Here is a 6,419-nt window from a genome sequence, read left to right as displayed (position 1 = left end):
CAGTTGGTTGGTCACCTCTGCTGTAAACTGGGTACCCTGGTACGAGATAACCTCCCGGGGAAATCCAACCCGTGAGAAAACCTGGAGCAGGGCAGCCGCCACTGTCTCTGCCAGTATGTTAGGTAGTGCAACCGCGTCTGGATACCGTGTGGCATAATCTACCACTGTCAATATACACTTTTTCCCTGACGGACTGGGTTTGGCTAACGGCCCTATCAGATTGACCGCTACTCGGCTAAATGGCTCCTCCACAATGGGGAGGGGGTGCAGTTTGGCCTTGCAGTGATCTCCCCTCTTGCCAATGCGCTGGCAACTGTCACAGGTCTGGCAGTACTGACGAGCATCATAGGTTACCCCCGGCCAAAAGAAGTTTTGTGTCAGACGATGGCTGGTGCGAATGACGCCGAGGTGCCTGGCCAAGGGTATGTCATGAGAGATTCGCAGGAGCTCCTGCCTATACTTCTTAGGAACTACTAGCTGTCGTTTTATAGTGGAGCTTGTCCCTGTGTGGCGCTGCTCTGTAACCCGGTAGAGGAGTCCCTGATGCCATACAAACTGTTCCCCTTCCAGTACTCCTCTCCCCTCCTGTGCCTTCCCATGATACCCCTGTAATGAGGGATCCTCAAGTACCTCCCTTTTAAACTCAGCTGGGGTGGCCCAAGAAATGTGTCTGGCTATGGGAATACATGTAGGGCTGGGGTGTCTTACCTGGGCCTCCTCTGAGTGTGATTCCACCTCCGCAGCTCGAGCTTGTCTCCGGGTGGTCAAAGGATAGGTCTCAGCCAGAGGGGCGACAGAGAATGCAGACAACATGGGCCCCAAGTCATTTCCCAGCAATACGTCTGCAGGCAAATCCCCCATCAGGCCGACCTCAACAAGGCCATCCCAGACTCACCAGTTCAGGTGAATCCTGGCAGTGGACAGCTGATGTATGTGACTCCCCCTGCTACACGGATGGCCACTGTCCGGTCCGTCTTCTCTTGGTCTCGGACGAGATGAGTTTTCACAACGGTCAAAGTTTCTCTTGAATCTCTTAGTCCCTGCATACATTTCCCATTAACCCACACCGCCTGTCGATGCTGTTGTCGATTATCTGCCCAGGCTGCCAGCACGGGGTCTACTTCATGCAGCACTTCCTCCATCTCTTTCATCTCCGGATTAGTCATAGCCCCCAATGCCGGGTCAGCTTCGCCCCGATAGTAGTGTACAGCGGCCCGGTTGACGATAGCCATTCCCGCCTTTGGCCACTGGGTATGCTGAATCTGGTTGGGACATTGTCTTTGCAAGTGGCCCAGCTGATGGCAGGTGTGGCATCGCACCCCAGGGGGACTCTGGTAAGCCAGGGTTTTAGCTGGTCCCCGACAATCTTCTGTGGTTTAGGGGCCTCCAGACCCAAGGGAGGGCCCCTAGTGACAGTCTTTGATCCTGACAACTGAGACCTCCTGGCATCATGTTGTTCATTGGCCAGATGAGCGGCCTCCTCAAGAGTCATTGGCCGCCAGTCCCGAAGCCATTCTTGTGTCTCGGGGTTTAGTCCAGTAAAGAATCGCTCTAACAAGAAGAGCTGGAGAATGTCCTCCTTTGTGGTTGCTTGGCTCCCTTGTACCCACTGTAGCAGTGACCACCGTAGCTTACAGGCCCTTTCAGCGTGGGTATCTGTTACCTGTTTTATAAGTCCACGGAACTTTTGGTGGTATGCCTCTGGTGTCAGCGCATACCAGGCTAAGATCACTTCTTTGACCCGCTCATACTCCATACAGTTCTCATCAGGTACCGTGCGATAGGCGTCCGCTGCCCGGCCTGTCAGCTTGCTGGCCAGAACCTGAACCCAATCCTCTGGCTTCACTTGATGAAGGGCACACTGCCGCTCAAAGTCCTTCAGAAAGCCATCAATGTCTTCCTCTGCCTCCCCCAACAGTCGGAAGGCATTATACTGGATTTTTTTGTGGCTTACTGCTGACGGTACCTGGGCAGAGGTCAGAGCTTCCCCTGCACGATGACTCTCCTCTCTCCGCTCTGCCAACTCCATCTTGGATAGCTCTATCTTGGCTAGCTCTACTTTGGTCCGCTCTGCCATCTCCATCTTGGCTAGCTCTATCCTGGTCCACTCTGCCATCTTTTTCTTCAGATCAGTAAGCACATCAGCCATCACCATGACAACCGACACAGCAGCGTCCTGCATACACTGAGGCCCCTGATCATGTGACCCCTGACTCCTCCCCTCCTGTGACCTCATCCCAGGTCCTGTGCGCACAGAGCAGCCATATATGTGGAGTGCGGCTCTGCAGGTGGAGGTAGGTGCTGGAGAGTCCCCATTACTGGGCGCAGGGGGCAGTAACCCCTCCATTCCCGGAGATAGCGCCCCCTGCAGGTGGAGGTAGGTGCTGGAGATTCCCCATTACTGGGCTGCACAGGGGGCAGTAACCCCTCCATTCCTGGAGATGGCGCCCCCTGCAGGTGGAGGTAGGTGCTGGAGATTCCCCATTACTGGGCTGCACAGGGGGCAGTAACCCCTCCATTCCCGGAGATAGCGCCCCCTGCAGGTGGAGGTAGGTGCTGGAGATTCCCCATTACTGGGCTGCACAGGGGGCAGTAACCCCTCCATTCCCGGAGATAGCGCCCCCTGCAGGTGGAGGTAGGTGCTGGAGATCCCCCATTACTGGGCTGCACAGGGGGCAGTAACCCCTCCATTCCCGGAGATAGCGCCCCCTGCAGGTGGAGGTAGGTGCTGGAGATTCCCCATTACTGGGCTGCACAGGGGGCAGTAACCCCTCCATTCCCGGAGATAGCGCCCCCTGCAGGTGGAGGTAGGTGCTGGAGATTCCCCATTACTGGGCTGCACAGGGGGCAGTAACCCCTTGGTGATTTACGCTGCTGCATCTCTTTATTTCATCTTTTTACCTTTGTAAATTATATTTATTATTAGAACCAATATGGGGTCGCTTTGTTAGGTACTTGGTTGCTATGGCAACATAATAATACGTTGGAGACAATTCTCTCCTTTTGTCTAACCACTTAGGACATATGTCAAACTCTGGTCCGCATGGTGAGTATATTTGTTATTTGTCTCCCGTGTTGCCGAGGCCATCGCTATTTCACCCGTCATTTTAACCTATATCGGCACCCTAGATGCAAATACAGCTGAAAGCGATGATGGAGAAGGGAACGTCAGTTGATTCTCCCTCTGTGTCTGACATCACAGCGAGCGTTATTTCGTCATTACAATATGCAGAGATCTTAAGACACCGTGAAGAGACTGTATTAACAGGGGAATGAGCAGATGTATTTATTTTATTGTGGGGCCATTATACTGTATGGATAGCTATGTGGGGCCATTATACTGTATGGATAGCTATGTGGGGCCATTATACTGTATGGAGCGCTATGTGGGGCCATTATACTGTATGGAGCGCTATGTGGGGCCATTATACTGTATGGAGCGCTATGTGGGGCCATTATACTGTATGGAGCACTAGCTGGGGCCATTATACTGTATGGAGCGCTATGTGGGGCCATTATACTGTATGGAGCGCTATGTGGGGCCATTATACTGTATGGAGCGCTATGTGGGGCCATTATACTGTATGGAGCGCTATGTGGGGCCATTTTACTGTATGGAGCACTAGCTGGGGCCATTATACTGTATGGAGCGCTATGTGGGGCCATTATACTGTATGGAAAGCTATGTGAGGCCATTATACTGTATGGAGCACTATGTGGGGCCATTATACTGTATGGATAGCTATGTGGGGCCATTATACTGTATGGAGCGCTATGTGGGGCCATTATACTGTATGGAGCGCTATGTGGGGCCATTATACTGTATGGAGCGCTATGTGGGGCCATTATACTGTATGGAGCGCTATGTGGGGCCATTATACTGTATGGAGCGCTATGTGAGGCCATTATACTGTATGGATAGCTATGTGGGGCCATTATACTGTATGGATAGCTATGTGGGGCCATTATACTGTATGGATCACTAGGTGAGGCATTTATACTCTATGGAGCACTATTTGCAGCAATTATACTATATGGAGCACTATGTGAGGCCATTATACTGTATAGAGCGCTGTGTGGGCTCATTATACTGTATGGAGCGCTATATGGAGCCATTATACTGTATGGCACACTATGTGGTTTCATTATACTGTATGGAGCACTATGTGGGGCCATTATACTGTATGGAGCACTAGGTGAGGCCATTATACTGTATGGAGTGCTACGTGGGGCCATTATACTGTATGGAGCACTATGTGGGCCATTATACTGTGTGGAGCGCTATGTGGGCCATTATACTGTATGGAGCACTATGTAAGGCCATTATACTGTATGGAGCGCTGTGTGGGCATTACATTTGAGGAAGGAATTCACTGTGGGGGTATCAGACTGTGTTTGGGAGCACTTTTGTTTGCATCATGCTTTATCTGTTTTATTCAAATTTTTTTATCCTTTTGTTATTACATATTTAAATTAGGTCATTGGACCATATGCTTTTTATTGGTTTTACATCGCACATTATATAATTCCAATACTTTATTCTAAGTTCTATTAATTCAAATGTACTTTGTTTGTGGGATAATCTCTTTAAGTTTGTTTTCATAAGAAATAGTTAATAGTTATATTTGATGATAAGGAAAAACTTCCTCAATTGTAGACATTTTTTTAATAAATATCAAGGTTGGCCAGCAACTTTGTCCAAGCTTTTCATTTTGGCCCTATGTGTATTTGAGTTTGACATCTCTGATCTAGGAGGTTCAACTGCTGATATTGGTGTTATCTCTAATCATGGCTGTGACTATGAGATCCAGGTGGACAATGGATAGTATTTTTTTTTTTAACTTTCTATAAAAAAAATTTTTGTGAAACAAGTGAACAAAAATAGACATAAAACCATATGGTTACATTCTGGACATATAGTCAAAATACAAGGTAGAAATCAAAATGAGAAAAAGGCATTTAAAGGAGTTTCAAATACAAAATACAGTTCACTGAAGTATAATATAAGGGATCACTCCCCTTAATGGAACAGGAGCCCAAGTATTAAGTAATATACCATATTTTTTCGAATTATAAGACGCACTTTTTGGGTGCATCTTATGCGGATATATCTTACCGGCCGCGGTGGAGCAGGGTCCCAGGGTTGCTGCTGGAGGAGGCAAGAGTGGTGCGTTGCTGCAGGCCGCAGGCTGGGATGAGGGGGTGTTCTGATGTGCGCCGCTGCAGGTAAAAGTGGCTGCGGTGCTTTGTGGTCTGGTGGGGCTACGCCGGCATTTTGTGAAAGCCCGGATCCCCCTGCATATCCATTACTGCGATGCAGTGGCCTTCCTGAAAATGGCTGCTGGGGGAGACACATGCTCAGATTGAGATCTCAACCATGAGATCTCATCCCGGGAGACGAGATCTCGACACCCAAGATCTCGCTACCAAGATCTCAATCTGAGCATGTGCCGACCTGGCGGCCATTTTCCCGGAGCCCCCGCACATCCATTACTGCGATGCGGTGGCCTCCGGGAAAATGGCCGCCAGGGGCGGTGCATGCTCAGATTGAGATCTCGGCAACGAGATCTCGGCAGACGAGATCTTGGCATCCGAGATCTCAGTCTGAGCTTGCGCATCCCCCAGCGCCCATTTTCCCGGAGGCCACTGCATCGCATTAATGAAAGTGCGGGGGGGGGCTCCAGGCTTTCACAAAATTCTGGCGGAGCCCCCCACACCACAGAGCACCACTGTCATTTTCATCAGTAGCGGACCACCCCCTCATCCCAGCCTGCGGCCTGCAGCAACGCGCCACTCTTGCCTTCTCCAGCAGCGACCCTGGGACCCCCTTCATCGCAGTCACCACCACTGTAAACAATTAAGATGCATGGATTATTAGAGGCACCAACACTTTATTAAAAAAAAATTTTTTTTCCTATTTTTCTCCTCAAAATTTGGGGTGCGTCTTATAATCCGGTGCAACTTATAATCCGCAAAATACGGTACTCAATATCAAGTGCAGTAGTAAATCATAAAGAAAAAATGATTGATTCCACCATAAACTAGCTCCATCCTTTAGTCTACAAACTAACAGAACAAAACATTAAAGAGGACAATACTTAGACAGAAAGGGATAAGGGGAGGGAGGGGGAAGAGGCGCAAACCAAATAAAAATAGCAAGAGAAGAAGATCCTGACCGCCAATTTGAGCCCAATAATAATCCCAGGGGGTCCAAATTGTATCAAATCTGTCCACTTCCACTCTCAGCAAGGCCATCATATATTCCATTCTACGAATGTCAGCAATTCTATTCAACAAGTGTTGATGGGAGGGGGGAGAGGTCTGCTTCTAATTAAGAGCTATCAAACACCTCGCTACCGTAAGGATGTGTAACAGCAGCCTAGCTGAGTTTTTCCCCATCCCCTTAGGAGAAACGTTTA

The 6,419-nt window shown here is 49.4% G+C and overlaps 1 protein-coding gene across 3 annotated transcripts in view; it reads left to right on the top strand.

Moving 5' to 3' along the window:
- The first annotated feature begins 2,169 nt into the window (after nucleotides 1-2,169).
- The window catches only part of LOC141051079 (uncharacterized), a 43,598-nt gene continuing 39,348 nt past the window's right edge, over nucleotides 2,170-6,419 (top strand). For 2 of the 3 annotated variants that reach the window (XM_073547938.1, XM_073547936.1), the window contains exon 1: nucleotides 2,302-2,377. The gene's annotated coding sequence lies outside the window, so the exon portion shown is untranslated. The other variant, XM_073547937.1, reaches the window with a different exon arrangement.

This window comes from Dendrobates tinctorius, unplaced genomic scaffold, assembly GCF_039654945.1.
Source record: "Dendrobates tinctorius isolate UK_male_01 unplaced genomic scaffold, ASM3965494v1 ptg000155l, whole genome shotgun sequence".
Taxonomy (NCBI): domain Eukaryota; kingdom Metazoa; phylum Chordata; class Amphibia; order Anura; family Dendrobatidae; genus Dendrobates; species Dendrobates tinctorius.
The sequence above is the reverse complement of the archived record's forward strand: the minus strand, read 5'-3'. Positions and strand labels throughout refer to the sequence as shown.